Below are 17,744 nucleotides of genomic sequence, written 5' to 3'. Positions count from 1 at the left end.
ATCTTAAAGTACAGTCTCTCTTTTGCGAATGTTGCATGCGTTCGAAGCAAGCAGCAGTCACAAGCGACGCGCTGAGGACTCGTCAAATGGTAACTTTATACAAGCAGTCTGCCGCATCGACTGCATAGGAGTGCTCTGCAGCGATTACATGCGTCCTATTCACAAAACACTAAATAATTGAGTGTTTGTAGGTTATAATGTAATGTAAAGTTAATATATGTCTATGAAAAAACTTTGAATTTATCTTTCTGTTTTTATTTTAAAAATGCTGGCTAACAGAGATGCTGGACTCAAAGAGCTATTTACTGGGAGACTAGAGCTCTACATTCCTGCACATAATGATTATAGGGTTGTAAATAATAGAAGCGACGTGTGGAAAATAATACCAGCCAGCTTTGGAGATAACAAAACAGCTACTCACATAAATTATAAATATAAAAATTTTTACTGAGCCACACAAAAAATAAAAATAACGAGTATAAAATATTGTAGATCATATTGTTCTGAAGCTATTTTCTGGTGGAATTTTATTGCAATTACTATTTTTATTAGAAATAAGCCACATTTTAAGTTTAATTTTTGACTTTTCAATTTTAACTTCTCCGAAGGAGAACGATTTCCGAAGTGGAAATTTAAACCAATAAACTTAATTTAATCTTAAATTGTGGCTTATTCCCAATAAAAAATAGTAATTGCATTGTAGATCATGAAGGAACTATTGTAGATCTTCAACTTTCCTCACAAAAATTTCATTTTTAGTTGAAGTTTTATTCGTTTTGAAGTTATCTAGAATTAGTTTTAAAATGCTCTCCTCAAATTCTTGCTCTTTTAATAGATGAAGATTTCATAATATTGAAGTATTCAGTTTAATATCAGTTGTTCTCTCGGATGCGTCTAAATGCACAAGAGAGACTATCCAACCATTGCGTTAGTCACGTGCGACTGCTGCTTGCGTCAAAGGCAAGCGACAGTCGCATAAGAGAGACTGCACCCTTAGATAATCGGGCAGAAGATAAAATTCGTAAAAAACCTTAAACGATATGTTAAAAAGATTTAAAAAGAAACTTCAATAAAACCAAAATTATGACCAATTCGTTAATTAACAAATGCAAAAAAGAAGCTGAATCAGAAATAGAAATAGAAATAGAAATAGTTGATAAATCTAGATACCTATAACAGTTTATACCATATGAAACTTTTAAGCTGATTAAAACAGCAAAAACTTGAGGATCATCTCGTAAACATGGAACGATCAGTGCTTTGAATCCCTATTAGTAATGTTTTGTATTACATCTGTAACTTTTGTTCGTCTTGTTTTTTCATTGGACTTGCGATCGCTGAGCTTAATGTTGAGCATTCTCCGTCCCAGAGCTCTCTGAGTCACTTGGAGTTTGTCTATCGTTACTCCTTTATTTGCCCATTCTGAAGTTCGGAACACATCTTCTGGAGCTAAAGTAAATAGCTTGGGTGAGATAGAATCTCCTTGTCTAATCCCTCTTTGTAGTTTTATCTTTTCTGTGTTTTCTTCTGATTGTACTTAGGATGTTGTATTGTCATATATACTTAATGATTTTTGTATGTCGATTATTAACTTTATTGTTGTTTAAGGCGTTAAGGATTACCCAAATTTCTATGGAGTCAAATGCCTTCTCGTAGTTTACCACAGAGTGTGACATTGTATTCTTTTGATTTTTCAATAAGTGTTCTTATTACTTGTATATGATCTATGGTGCTATAACCTTTTCTAAATCCTATCTGCTTCAGGGGCTGATAAATATCCAGTTTGTTTTCTTTAGTCGGAATATACTTAGCTTCACAAACAATTTGTACAAGATTGACAACGGGCCAATGGGTCTACGGTTTTCTATTTTATATTTATTTCCCTTTTTAAATAGCAGTATTATAAGAGCATTTAACCAAGCTGTAGGTACTTCACTTATTTCTATACATTTATTTAAAATTATTTTTAGCATTTTTATGATGTGTTGTTAGCCATACTTTATCATTTCTAATACTCTTCCGTCTTCACCTGGAGCTTTTTTATTTCGCGTAGGGCCGATTGCGTTTCTTATTTCGTCCTCTGTTATATCTGGTATATGCTCAGATACTTCTTCTTCTTCAGTGCCTTATCCGGTCCGGATATTGGCGATCATCAAGGCTATCATGGTTTTGTTGACTGCTCTGCGAAACAGCTCCGCTGAGGTCATCCTAAACCATTGTCGGAGATTTTTCAACCACGAGATACGACGGCGTCTCGGTCCTCTTCTGCCAAATACTTTACCCTGCATAACAAGTTAAAGAATTCGATATTTTTCTTCGTTCCGCATCACGTGGCCGAGGTACTCAAGCTTACGTTGTTTAATTAAATTAAGCACTTCTTTTTCTTTTGTCATGCGCTGTAGGACCTCAACGTTGGTGACATGGTCCACATAAGATATTTTTAGTATCCTTCTGTATATCCACATCTCGAAGGCTTCGATTCGTTTTTCAGTGGCTTGCGTCAGTGTCCAGGCTTCAACTCCATATAGTAATACTGGAAGAACGTAGCACCTCACTATCCGCATCTTGGTTCCCAAACTGAGATCACTGCAGCACAGCAAGGATCTCAACTTAATAAATGTAGACCGTGCCATTTCAATTCTGGATCTAATCTCTTGAGCGTAGTCCCATTGTACGTTGAGGGTAGTTCCAAGGTAAGTGAATCTGTCGACTCTCTGGATCTCTTCGCTACCTGCCATTAGTGCCCCGGGATCTAAATTTGTACGGCTGACAACCATGAATTTAGTTTTCTTAATATTAAGGTTCAGTCCGTATGATACGCTCACAGTTCGCACTCGGTCTAGTAAGGCCTGCAGATCGTTTAGGCTGGTTGCTAGTAACACAGTGTCATCGGCGTAGCGGATATTATTGATGTATTCACCGTTCACTCGGATTCCCATGTCTAGGTTTGTGAGGGCTTCATTAAAAATCTCCTCAGAGTATATATTGAAAAGAGTCGGCGATAGCACACATCCTTGCCTTACTCCTCGCATGATCTTCACTTGGTCGGTCAGTTGGTCTTCGACCTTGACTTGAGCACGCTGGTTCCAGTATAAATTCATGATGATCCGAATGTCCTTCTCATCCAATCCTACTCTTTGTAGTGCGGTGACCATCTTCTGGTGCTGACAACGGTCAAATGCCTTGGCGTAGTCAATAAAACAAATATAGACATCACAACTGACATCGCGGCATCTCTGAAGTAGGACTTGTAAGGTGAAAAGTGCTTCACGTGTACCCATAGAATTGCGGAATCCGAATTGCATTTCACCGACATTTTCTTCGCATTTCTTGTAAATTCTGGCATGTATGATTTTAAGAAAAATTTTAAGTGCTCAGATACAACATTTTTTATTATTTTTCGGTATTTTTCGTCTTTACTTGCTGGTGGTGTTGCTCTTGACTCGTATAATGTTTGGTAGTAGTTTTCTATCATAGTGGTTATTTTTTTACTCTTATTAATTTTTCTGTTTTCATCATTAATTAGTTTTGTAATTAGATTTCTACATTTGCTTGGTTTCTTCTTCCAGTCTCGTATGCCTTTTTTTCTTGTAGTATTTCATTTAACTGTGTTATTTTGTACTTCCTTATGTCTTCCCTAAACTTTTTCCTAATTATTTTGTTGATTTCTGTTATTTATATTTTATTAAGTGTTGGGTCTTGTACAAGTTGTTGACTCTTTTTTATCAAATCTTGTGCTTCCTTGCTGAGCTTTTAAACTTTTTTTGTTTCATTATAGATCGATTCTTTTGCTACTCATATTATATTATTCGTTAAATTTTTATTTAGGTTTTCAAGGTTTGAATCTTTGTCTATTAGTGCAGTGCGTTCTGTCAGTTTTTGTTTGTATTCGATTTTTTTTTTGTTTTAGTTCGTCTATATTTATTGTTCTTTGTCTGGTGTTTATAAGTTTGCTTTTTTCTGTCTTGGTGTTAAATCTTATTCGTGTTCTTAGCACTCTGTGATCGCTATCTGTGTTTATCGTGTTTAACACTACTGCATCTAATATTACGTTTGTGTCGTTGCACAATATATAGTCTATTTCATTGTTTGTTGTCCTGTTTGGGCTTTACCAGGTCCATCTTTTCTTTTTCCGTTTTTTAGCTCAAGCTAAGTTTAGCCAAGTTTAGTCCCTATAGCCAATATTTAAGAGAAATTAAAGATATTTAAATAAAAATGAACACGTTACGATTGCTCGTCAGACGTGTTCTGAAGGATTTCTCTTTCTCCAATGGCGCTACAGCCCAAATCGGGCCTTGGCCTCCTCCAAACTATGCCTCCAACCTTGTCAGTCCCGCGCCCATCTTCTCCAAGTTCTCAGGTCTAACAAATTTTGCGCGTCCGCTGCCACTTCATCCTTCCATCTTTTTCGTGGCCTTCCTTTTGGTCTTGCTCCCTGCATTTTACTATCAAGGGCTCTTTTCGGCAATCTTTCTGTCTCCATTCTTACTACATGACCAGCCCAGCGAAGTCTCTGAAGTTTAACGAATTCTGAGATCGGTGTCTCTTTGAACAGTTGGTAGAGTTCATGGTTATACCTGGATCTCCATAATCCGTTTTCGTTAATAGGTCCAAATATCTTTCTTATGACCTGAAGGTTTTCACTGAATTAAAATTTATAACTAAGATACAAAGAGATAAAAATATAAAGAGATAAAGAATTGGTTACTTAAGGTTTGTTAAAACCTGTTTTAAATCCATAAAGTTAGCTTATTTCCATTTTATATTGTTAAGTTTGTTGTGGTGGTCATAATATTGTACAAAATTGAGACAAGAAGATATTCAGTTAGACTGCCTCTGTAAAAACAACCGAATATAAAAGACGAAATAAGAAAAAGTATGTCTTTGATTATCGAGAAAAACAAGATACGGGCCTGATCTTTTAACTCCGATTCATTTTGAAGTCAGTCAATTTCGATATACCTGCCGGTATCTCTGATGTAGAGAGACTTTCTTGCATATAAGCTGTTGCAAAATAAACTACATCTTGAGAAATATGTAATTTTTTAAACATCTATGATTTTAAGGTTGATAAATTTTTCTATGGAATAGTAATAAATTACCCGAGATGTTTGATAGAGTACTGATAACTAACGGACTGCTTTTTTTAAATAAATATCTATACCGTGTTTGTTAACATTATAGTCTGATAATAAATGACCAATAAGTAATTTAAATAAATTTAAACTATTAATTTTTCTTAAGTTCTTCTTCTTCAAGTTTGACGACTGTCATCAATAGATGGATATGTTGTTGGTCGCCACATTTGCGATCGTGGCCTTATTGACAGGAGCTCTAAATAATTATATAGTCGATGTACCGTACCATTGTTTTAAGATTTTAAGCCATGATATTCTTTTGCCATCTTTACGTTTACCTTGGGTCTTTTTCTGTATGATGAGAGGCCAAAGTTCAAAAATTTCACGGTGCCTCATATTGTTATCGAAGTGTACCAGCCTGCGTCTTTGTATTATATTGACCAGTGGTGTGGTTCGATTCAGTCATCTAAGAACCTCTGGGACTCTTTTGATCCAGTTTATCTTTCGTAGTCATCTGTATACCTATATCTCAAATGCTTCCAATTATTTAAGCATGATATACTTACTTTTCTTTTCATTATTAGCTTTTGAAGGTCCTCACTGCATTTTACCAGTGCTAAGATATCGTCGATATATCTATTGATGGTTAATTCACTTACTACAATGCCTTTTGATGTTTCCATTAAGGCTTCCTTGAATATTGCATCTGAATACAAATTGAAAAATAGAGTTAGAAGTATACAGCTTCTTTTAACTCTTTTTTGCCACTACTTGATCCCAGTATAGATTTGGATATCTTTATATAATTCTATACTTTATCAGTATAGAATTCTTGGACTGTTTCTGCGGAAGTCGATTTTATTCCATATGCAGCAATTCTTAATTCTGGTATTAAGTTTGAAGCTGGATTTTTTGCTCGTATAGGTCATTTTATGTCCCATATACGTTTTATAAGATTTTCATCAGGACTCATTGGTGGACAGCCTGAAGCTTTAATCCCAACATCCTCAAGATATTGTATGACTCTTGTGGCATGTGCACTGGCATTCTGATGCATTAGCACAAAATTATCATACACAATGAAGCCGGCATACTAAAAAATATGCTCTTCGATTATGCTGCGTATGTACCAGTCAGAATTCTTTCGAATATTGACCTCAATAAGCTCCGTACGACTCTCCCAACTAATGCCACCCCATAGCATAATAAAACCGCCACCAAAGCTAACATTGTGTACAAGATTACATTATGTGAAACGCTCGTCAGACCTTTTATATATTCGACCACGTCCATCTGGCTTCAATAATTATATCTTTGTTTTATTTGTAAAAAGAACTCTTCCCCATTGATGTTCGTTACAATTAACATGTGCTATTCCAAGTTGCAACCGTTGGCATTTGTGCTGTGGGAAAAGCCCTGGAACTTTGGCAGGCCGTTTTGGATTTACCAACCGATAAACCGTTACGATAAACCAACCTTTCTCCTTACTGTTTTGACACATACATTAACTTGATTGCGAGCTGTAAGTGTGTGATTTCGCAAAGATTGGAAGTCTAAAATATTGGTCATCTCTTGATGTTTTACATTATTTTCGGCCTCACTCATTTTATCACTTTACTGTACAACAAACAGTTGATTGATGGATACGCAGTCTCCGCGCAATATCTTCTTGTCTGTAACTAACTTGCTTAAATGTTACATATCAGTCAAAAAACTGCAGAATCAAAAAATAAAACACTTCAACTGACATATTTCAACTGACATTTCAATACCAAGAAACAAAACAATTTGGATAAATTTCTGTAAGAAATGTATCCAAGTGTTGCTACGCGAATGGTAGCAATTAATTTACACGTCTTAAGTTCTACCTAGGTAAATTCTCCAGCAAATTCTCATAAAAGCCAAAAATGTATTCAAAAGATATTTTTACCCACAGATTAACTTTCTCCGACCGATTACCAAAATTTCCCTGTTCAAAAAATTCAAAAGGTGGGCGTTACCTATCTCTGTATAGAAATATCGAAGTTGTCCTCCGCCCCCCGCAAATCCCTTGCAATAGTCAGGCATTGAAAATTAGAATTGTAAGTAGTCAGTATAAAATTGTAGACCAGCTGAGCTGGTCGCTTCTTGTTTAGAGTTTGAACTCTCGCATATTAGTTATTGTTACATAGCTTATAGTTAAGAGGTGAACGCTCATTCTTAATCAAGTATTCTAATATTGAAGAAAACATCCTTAGTGAAAGTGATAATTATTAGTAACATTTTAATCTGTATCAGTGCGCTGTAGTGTGTCGCTAGTGTAAGGTGGACAGTGATCGGTGGTTTCATTAAAAGAACTTGCGCTAAAACTTTGGCTAGATATTAACTTAGTTGTAGTAACATTCAATTAATAAACTACGTATTGTTTAAACTGCTTGTGTTCTTATTTCCCACGCCAGTGGGTGGTTCTTCAAGTTGGAAGTAATTACATTACTTACTACGCTCTAAATGGTAGCGAGATCTCCATCCCAATTTGTTGAACAAATGTCCGTTTAATTCTACCACAGAAGAATGAAAAAGGATTGGGGAGGCCTATGTCAAAAGATGGACCGAAGAAGGCTAATAAGATAGATAGATAGAAATTGTAACATACGTAAAACATTCCATCCTAACACATTCAGGAATAAAAGTAAATACATAACATTTAAAAAATAAAAAAAAACAAAAAAAGAGTTCAGTGTGTAACAAACTAACAAATTATGGTCAATTTTACATTTTTTATACCTAACGGCCACGTGTCGTTAGATACACAAATGGACTCTTCCACTGTGACTGTATAAAGTATGAAAATGTTTTAATAATAACTCTTTTTTACCACTTTAATACAATAGTCGAACTGATAATTGCTGATAACTCAAATATCGTATTTTATATGAAATTATATTTATATGAAATTATGAAAACATAAATAAATATCATTTTATAATAAACATAATTATTATATGTATAAACTAAATAAGATGTTTAAAAAAATAACAAGTTATATTAAAAAATATTTTTAAAATTTGAAATAATATATTTAAAATTAAATAAAGTAATTTTATTATTTATTTTTTTTTATTTTAAACAAATTAAATAAATTATTATGTTTGCTCCTAATGCCACCTGTTAACGTATTAACAAAGCATACCTACGTTGCTTACTAATGACAAACCTGTCAAATTCAGGCCATTAATTAATCTTCTTCTTTAGGTGCCATCCTCTTAGGGAAGGTTGGCGATAACCTCTGCAAAGTCTTCCCTATTTTGGGCTTTCCTTATTAAACTTTGAAAGTCTAATCCTCTCCAATATTTGAGGTTGCGCAGCCAGGTCATTTGTCGTCTACCCGGGCCGTGTCTGCTTTCTATTTTCCCTTCTATAATAAGCTGAAGGAAGTTATACCTGTCGTGTCTAAATATGTGTCCAAGATAAGACGTTTTACGCTTCTTGATAATTTCTGTGAGTTCACGTTCTCTATTTATACGCCTTAAAACTTCTTCATTTCTAACGCGGTCGGTCCATGGTATTTTCAGCATACGACGAAATACCCACATCTCAAAGCTCTCTAAACGTCGTAACGAGCTGACTGTTAACGTCCAAGCTTCCACGCCGTGTAATAGTACACTATATACATAACATTTTATCATGCGGTATCGTAGGAACAAATCAAGATTACGGATAGTGAGTAACTGTCGCATCTTTGAGAAGGTGTTTCTTGCCTGTTCTATTCTACATTTAACCCCTTGTTCTTGGTCTAAGGTTTCATGTATCCAACAGCCTAGATACTTAAACTTTTTCACCTGTTCAACTAGATTGTTGTTGACTAGTATGTTTATAACTGGTGTATGTTTTTTTGAAATTACCATTGTTTTGGTTTTTTTTTACATTCACCTTAAGACCGTATAGTTCTCCTTCTCGCACTACTTTGGTTAACAGAATTTGTAGTTCTTCTTCACTGCTAGCAATCAGTACTGTATCATCGGAATACCTGATATTGTTCACGATTTTTCCATTGACTTTTATTCCTTCTTGTGCTTCATCTAGAGCATTAATTAATAAAAAAATATAAATAAATATAATGTGATAGAACATTTAATTATTCTACAAACTAAATAATATGTTTAAAAGTAATAATTGTATTTATATGAAATTATTTTAAAACGAGAATTATTATAAAAATTTAAACAGATCAGGAGCTTGTAAGTGTACTGCAAAAACACGGTTCTGGAAAACTGAGTATAAAGTTTAAAAACATGTTAGAATAGTAAGGGCGAACAAGTTTTATTTTATTAAGAAAACTTAAAAGAGGATAAGTTCTGAAGCTATTTATTTGTGGCATGTTTGATAAAGGTATGGTATTATGGGATTTAGCCACAATTGGCTGTAACGATATTTACATCTTTTTTAAAAGAAAGAAAAAGTTTTTTTTTTTAAATGTAATTATCATTACAACCAATTGTGGCATAATCCCATAAAACTATACCGTTATTAAAAGAGGATTTTGCAAGATTTGCAAGATTTTTATATAATGAAAAGAAAAGGGGTTTAATATTTTTTATTCAACAAAAAATAAACATAGTTTTGTTAACAAAGTATGTGGAAGCTAATAGCAGTAAAATAATTTGCAAAATTCACATATAATGCTTCAGTTAAACTCAATTTGATTTTTATTGTCTACAGTTTCTTCGACTTCAGTTGTACTAATTCCTCCACTAATAGGTTCTTGTAAAGCACGCTTGTAATCAAAAAGATCTTGTAAGTACTTCTTCTCTTCTTCTGTAAGCTTGAGAGCACCCTGGTATTTGAGAGGAAGTTCTATACTATCTAAGTTAAAATTTACTACATCGTGAAGTTTCTTTCGTCCCTTTTGGAGTATGACATTTGTAGGAATAGCCGTGTTATATGCGAGTTAACTTTTAAAGCCCATGTTAAAATCTTTTGAAAATTCGCATATTCTGCCATCCTTGAAGTTAGCTCCCAACATTGGAGATTTAGTTGCTGCTTTTTGAAGAGTACTGAAATCCTTAACCATTTCCCTCGTGACTTTAACAACTTGGAATTTGTTCTTTTTTTTTAGTGTGTGTAATGAAATGGATAAAGTGTTCTTTAGAAAATACCTCACAGTCCTTGATCTTTAATTTAATTGAACCAAAATCTCGATCACATCCCATCATCGAATGCTCTGACAATAAAAAAACGTGCTTAATAAGATCAAAGCGATTTGCATGAATGTAGAGAAGGTTAAACAAAACAACGGTTATGTTCTTATTTTGCCCGGCACAGTTATTACAAAAATTTTAACTTTTCTCACATGCTTATTAACAAAGTTCATCAATGTAATCTCTCACAACTGCTTTCTATGTCCAAAGCTTCCTACTAGCTCTGTCAGTAGGAAGACTTTTTACAATCATTCTAACTTACAACTTTTGAAAGGTATTGGTTTTGATTATCGTAGTTGCCGATTTGCCAAAAGTTATTGAAAATCATATTGATATTGTTTATGCCCAACTTTTCAAAACACATTTTACGACACTTACATGGCAGTCCGATTGTGCGCGCAGATACAGTTTTCTTTGTATTTCTTGAAACGTACGCTTCAGCACAGTTTCGTTTGGTTTACACATGTTAACAAGCCATTGTGATTCTTCTAAGAATTCCTGGGTAAGACCCGGCTGCCACAAGATGACAATTTGGCTATGCTCCTACAATATTCGAACACTGACGGACGACAATAGATTCCCAGAAATAGAAAGTGAACTAAAGGATATAAAATGGGATATCCTTGGTATATGCGAGACCAGAAGAAAAAGTGATGAGTATATAATACTAAAAAATGGCACACATTTTATGCATAAAGGTGGCGAATACACGGGAGTGGGGTTCTTGGTAAAACAAAGCCTCACACAGTGTATCGAAGAATTCAAGCCCATATCAGACAGAGTAGCATATCTCATCATCAGGATTAATAAAAGAACCACTCTGAAAGTGATCCAAGTTTACGCTGCGAACAAAAGCCACGACGATGAAGAAGTAGAAATATTTTATGATGAAATAAGAACAGCAATAGATACAAATAAAGCAAATTACGAAATACTATTACAAGATTTTAATGCTAAATTGGTCAAAAAAGAGGAAGATTACGAACATTTAATTGGTAATTATGGCTACGGGAAAAGAAACGATAGAGGAGAAATGCTTCTCAATTTCATGAATGAACATAACATGTACTCAATGAACTCCTTTTTCAATAAACAACCAAGCAGAAAATGGACATGGATGAGCCCCGATAAAAAAACAAAGAATGAAATAGATTATATCTTAACGAAGAATAGAAACCTAGTAGAAGACGTATCAGTATTAAATCAGTTTGGCCTAGGAAGCGATCATAGACTAATAAGAACAAAACTAATAATTAACAAAAAACTAGAAAGAAACAGAATACATGAAAAAAGATACAAATGGACATCTGAAGAAATCAAAAATAGTGAATTTAATAAAAAGATAGCGCATGCATTAAATCAAGTTAGCATGCAGCAGATAAACTCCAATGATATTGATGATTTGAATAACCTTATTACCGAAACAGTGAATAAAAGCGTTCTGCAACTGAAAAAACCAAAAACAACATACAATGAATTAGACAAAGAAATATTACAACAAATAAAAAGAAGGAAGATCTTAAATAAATCTAACAAAAGGGGAACCGACGAATATAGAGAACTTAATAGGCAGATTAGAAAAGGAATCAGACAACAAAAAAGAAAAGAAAACGAAAAATTAATAACAACAACTATTGAAAAAAATAAGAGTATGAAATGCCTCAGACCGACACTAGGACGACGTCAGATGATATCATTAATGGGAAAAGACGAAAATGAAATCACAACTAGAGAAAACATACTGACACGAATAGAAGAATTTTACACAGAACTTTACAGAACACATCAACAAGATGATGAGATGAGACCAGCACGGAAATTAATAAAAAATGTTGGATCAGAAATAATGCCAAAAGTAACAATTTCAGAGCACTACAGCAACTACAGCATTGGAAAACATGAAGAGAAATAAAGCTGCAGGAGAAGATAGTATTACCACAGATATGATATTAGAAGGAGGTAAGGAACTAATTGCAATTGTAACTAAGCTTGTGGACAGTTGTTTACATCAGGGCAAAGTCCCTAAGAGCTGGAACAACTCTAAAGTAATTTTATTACACAAGAAAGGTGATAGTCGAAAATTGGAAAACTACAGACCCATCCGCCTACTGTCACACCTGTTTAAAATACTCACCAAAGTCATACCTACTCGACTAACAAGGAAATTAGACGAATACCAACCATATGAACAAGCAGGTTTTAGAAAAGGCTATTCAACTTCCGATCACCTGTTAACCACAAAAATATTAATAGAAAAATGTAATGAATACAAGTTTCCAGTTTTCCTAGCATTTGTAGACTACGAAAAAGCTTTCCATACCATAGAACACACGGACGTAATAAACGCAATGCAAAATTGTAGAATAGACAGCAGATATATTAACTTAATAAAAGAAACTATGAACCAAGCTACAGCTACATACTACCTAAATGAAAATGAACACACGAACCCTGTACCATTAAACAGGGGAGTCAAACAGGGAGATACTTTATCACCCAAACTGTTCACCTTAGTTTTGGAGGACGTTTTTAAAAACCTAAATTGGAAATATAAGGGAATAAACATCAATGGCCGCTACCTCAGTAATCTACGATTTGCAGATGACATAATCCTGATAGCTACTGACCTACAAAAAATGCAAACCATGCTTTTAGAACTACATACCGAATCTTCTAAAATAGAACTGAAAATGAATTTAAACAAAACAAAAGTCATGCACTCCGAAGACACTGTGACAATAATAAACGATAAAGTTATAGAAAAAGTTGAAGAATATATATACTATACAAAAAATAATACTAAATAGGGAAATTCAAACTGAAGAAATAAAAAGAAGAAGAAAGTTAGCTTGGGCAGCATTCGGTAAACTGAACTATATACTCAGAAATCAACAAATTCAATTACATCTTAGATCTAAAGTTTTTGATGCATGCATTATTCCGATATTAACTTATGCGCACAAACATGGACAATCACAAAAAAGAATATGAATATACTTAGAGTCACTCAACACGCGATGGAAAGAGCAATGCTAGGTATATCACTTAAGGACAAGAAAACAAACACATGGATAAGACAGAAAACCAAAGTCACCGATGTGGTGCAAAAATCATTAAAGTTGAAATGGGAATACGCTGGACATGTAGCTAGGAGCGATCTAAACAAATAGCACAGATCAATTTTAACCTGGAGGGAGACCATACCAACACAAAAGACCCAGAGGCAGACCTCCTATGAGATGGACAGATGATCTGAAAAGGACTGCCGGGAAAAATTGGCTACAAGTAGCGTACAATAAAAAACAATGGAAAGGAAGACTTGAAGAGGATTATGTTCAGATGTGGACGGGAATGGCTAGACGAAGAAGAAGAAGAAGAACAAGCCATTGTTCTGTTTGCTTTTTCCGTTTACAGAATACCCTCAGTAATCTACGATTTGCAGATGACATAATCCTGATAGCTACTGACCTACAAGAAATGCAAACCATGCTTTTAGAACTACATACCGAATCTTCTAAAATAGGACTGAAAATGAATTTAAACAAAACAAAAGTCATGCACTCCGAAGACACTGTGACAATAATAAACGATAAAGTTATAGAAAAAGTTGAAGAATATATATACTTAAGACAAAAAATAATACTAAATAGGGAAATTCAAACTGAAGAAATAAAAAGAAGAAGAAAGTTAGCTTGGGCAGCATTCGGTAAACTGAACTATATACTCAGAAATCAACAAATTCAATTACATCTTAGATCTAAAGTTTTTGATGCATGCATTATTCCGATATTAACTTATGCGGCACAAACATGGACAATCACAAAAAAGAATATGAATATACTTAGAGTCACTCAACACGCGATGGAAAGAGCAATGCTAGGTATATCACTTAAGGACAAGAAAACAAACACATGGATAAGACAGAAAACCAAAGTCACCGATGTGGTGCAAAAATCATTAAAGTTGAAATGGGAATACGCTGGACATGTAGCTAGGAGCGATCTAAACAAATGGCACAGATCAATTTTAACCTGGAGGGAGACCATACCAACACAAAAGACCCAGAGGCAGACCTCCTATGAGATGGACAGATGATCTGAAAAGGACTGCCGGGAAAAATTGGCTACAAGTAGCGTACAATAAAAAACAATGGAAAGGAAGACTTGAAGAGGATTATGTTCAGATGTGGACGGGAATGGCTAGACGAAGAAGAAGAAGAAGAACAAGCCATTGTTCTGTTTGCTTTTTCCGTTTACAGAATACCCTCAGTAATCTACGATTTGCAGATGACATAATCCTGATAGCTACTGACCTACAAGAAATGCAAACCATGCTTTTAGAACTACATACCGAATCTTCTAAAATAGGACTGAAAATGAATTTAAACAAAACAAAAGTCATGCACTCCGAAGACACTGTGACAATAATAAACGATAAAGTTATAGAAAAAGTTGAAGAATATATATACTTAAGACAAAAAATAATACTAAATAGGGAAATTCAAACTGAAGAAATAAAAAGAAGAAGAAAGTTAGCTTGGGCAGCATTCGGTAAACTGAACTATATACTCAGAAATCAACAAATTCAATTACATCTTAGATCTAAAGTTTTTGATGCATGCATTATTCCGATATTAACTTATGCGGCACAAACATGGACAATCACAAAAAAGAATATGAATATACTTAGAGTCACTCAACACGCGATGGAAAGAGCAATGCTAGGTATATCACTTAAGGACAAGAAAACAAACACATGGATAAGACAGAAAACCAAAGTCACCGATGTGGTGCAAAAATCATTAAAGTTGAAATGGGAATACGCTGGACATGTAGCTAGGAGCGATCTAAACAAATGGCACAGATCAATTTTAACCTGGAGGGAGACCATACCAACACAAAAGACCCAGAGGCAGACCTCCTATGAGATGGACAGATGATCTGAAAAGGACTGCCGGGAAAAATTGGCTACAAGTAGCGTACAATAAAAAACAATGGAAAGGAAGACTTGAAGAGGATTATGTTCAGATGTGGACGGGAATGGCTAGACGAAGAAGAAGAAGAAGAACAAGCCATTGTTCTGTTTGCTTTTTCCGTTTACAGAATACCCTCAGTAATCTACGATTTGCAGATGACATAATCCTGATAGCTACTGACCTACAAGAAATGCAAACCATGCTTTTAGAACTACATACCGAATCTTCTAAAATAGGACTGAAAATGAATTTAAACAAAACAAAAGTCATGCACTCCGAAGACACTGTGACAATAATAAACGATAAAGTTATAGAAAAAGTTGAAGAATATATATACTTAAGACAAAAAATAATACTAAATAGGGAAATTCAAACTGAAGAAATAAAAAGAAGAAAAAAGTTAGCTTGGGCAGCATTCGGTAAACTGAACTATATACTCAGAAATCAACAAATTCAATTACATCTTAGATCTAAAGTTTTTGATGCATGCATTATTCCGATATTAACTTATGCGGCACAAACATGGACAATCACAAAAAAGAATATGAATATACTTAGAGTCACTCAACACGCGATGGAAAGAGCAATGCTAGGTATATCACTTAAGGACAAGAAAACAAACACATCGATAAGACAGAAAACCAAAGTCACCGATGTGGTGCAAAAATCATTAAAGTTGAAATGGGAATACGCTGGACATGTAGCTAGGAGCGATCTAAACAAATGGCACAGATCAATTTTAACCTGGAGACCATACCAATACAAAAGACCCAGAGTCAGACCTCCTATGAGATGGACAGATGATCTGAAAAGGACTGCCGGGAAAAATTGGCTACAAGTAGCGTACAATAAAAAACAATGGAAAGGAAGACTTGAAGAGGCTTATGTTCAGATGTGGACGGGAATGGCTAGACGAAGAAGAAGAAGAAGAACAAGCCATTGTTCTGTTTGCTTTTTCTGTTTACAGAATTTTAGGAATATGAAGGGCCAAACATTTTTTTATAATATCCACAAGCATTCTTTACAGGTTTGTGAGAAAGGTGAGACCGTTTTTGAAACGTCTAATTTGCGAGTTCGCCCTTACTCTTCCACGCTCCTGAGATATTGTTATTAATCGGATGATATGTATGACTTTTATTAAATTTTGACAATCGTTACGAATCGAATCTTTTAGTGCAGTTTTTAATTTAAACATGCTTAGAGTAAATATATGATGAATAGAAACGAATTGATAGAGAGTAGTGAATCAACGTGAAAAGCCGCTATTCCATGATGCTATAGCATTTTACTGTAGAGAAAAAAAGTAATACAATGCCAGTATAGAAACTTCGTTTCAATATTAATTGAAGATAATATATGCAATATTTTTGTCTGTGAGTATTTATTTATTTATTTTATTTTCTTATAAAATACTTATTGTGAAAAAAATATTTTAGATACCTACTATCTATTATCAAATTCTGATTCCAAATTTTTCTTAGCGTATTCGTAACGTTTACGAGCACCAGTTTCGCTATATGAGTCATGTATTTGTTTTGCAATTCATTCATTAACAACAAAAATCTAAAACAAAGCAATACCTTGTTTCAAGAAAGTAAAACCTCGATAGAAAACGACTGTGGCTATCTAGTACTTTAAATAAATATCACCAACCAACTAGGCGAGTTCAATGAATGGTATTGTAAAAAAAAACTCTCCAGAGAAAACGAAATCAGAGTTTGCAATTAGTTTTTACTTTTTAAGATAAACGAATGACCAAATAAGTGAGATTTTTAAATCGATTGACCTGATTTATACATTTTCTAATTTAGAAATGTCTTTTACCATATACACGATAAATGAGTCAGCAAACACGACGACGGTAAGTCTGACGAGTAGATTTATAAAACATAAAAATAGTTATTATTGATTATCGAAGATTCATTAACTTCAGAAATAGTTTTTTCCAAGGAATATTTCAGTGTACACACAAAAATATGTGTGTACCTCGGAGGTAAAGGACACTATGTCCATTTTTATCGAAATTTATATTATTGCACTTTTGAATACAACTTTATGGCTCTACACATAGGTAAACCATACTATGTCCAGAGACAATTTTACGGCAAGTTACCGACTTTTTAATAAACACCAAGTCCACTTCCAGTCAGAGGTAAACAACACCATGTGGACTTGGTGTTGTTTACCTCTACTATATGTGTGCACCGTTATTTACCATCCGAACATAGTGTTATGTACCCTTGTACACTTCCCGTCATATAAAAATGGTACACTTTTTTTCCCCAATGTAAACCAGTGTTCAGACCAGAGATATATAAGAGAGCCTCTCTTACATATCTTTGGTTCAGACTGGAGACAATGGTTCGTGAAACAATTCATTGTTGCTATCACACATAACGGAATTGCACTAAATCTAAATAAAAAAAATAACGTTTAAAAATGTGTTAAGATAAATATTATTTTTATTATTAACAACAAAAAACGGTACTTATCTAATAAATTTAATAACCAGAG

General features: G+C 34.1%; 1 protein-coding gene across 1 annotated transcript in view; it reads left to right on the top strand.

Moving 5' to 3' along the window:
* Window positions 1-17,744, top strand: part of LOC140445966 (uncharacterized) — a 270,222-nt gene that overhangs the window by 178,912 nt on the left and 73,566 nt on the right. The gene's annotated exons all lie outside the window — the stretch shown is intronic.

Source organism: Diabrotica undecimpunctata, chromosome 7, assembly GCF_040954645.1.
Source record: "Diabrotica undecimpunctata isolate CICGRU chromosome 7, icDiaUnde3, whole genome shotgun sequence".
Classification (NCBI taxonomy): Eukaryota; Metazoa; Arthropoda; class Insecta; order Coleoptera; family Chrysomelidae; genus Diabrotica; species Diabrotica undecimpunctata.
The sequence above is the reverse complement of the archived record's forward strand: the minus strand, read 5'-3'. Positions and strand labels throughout refer to the sequence as shown.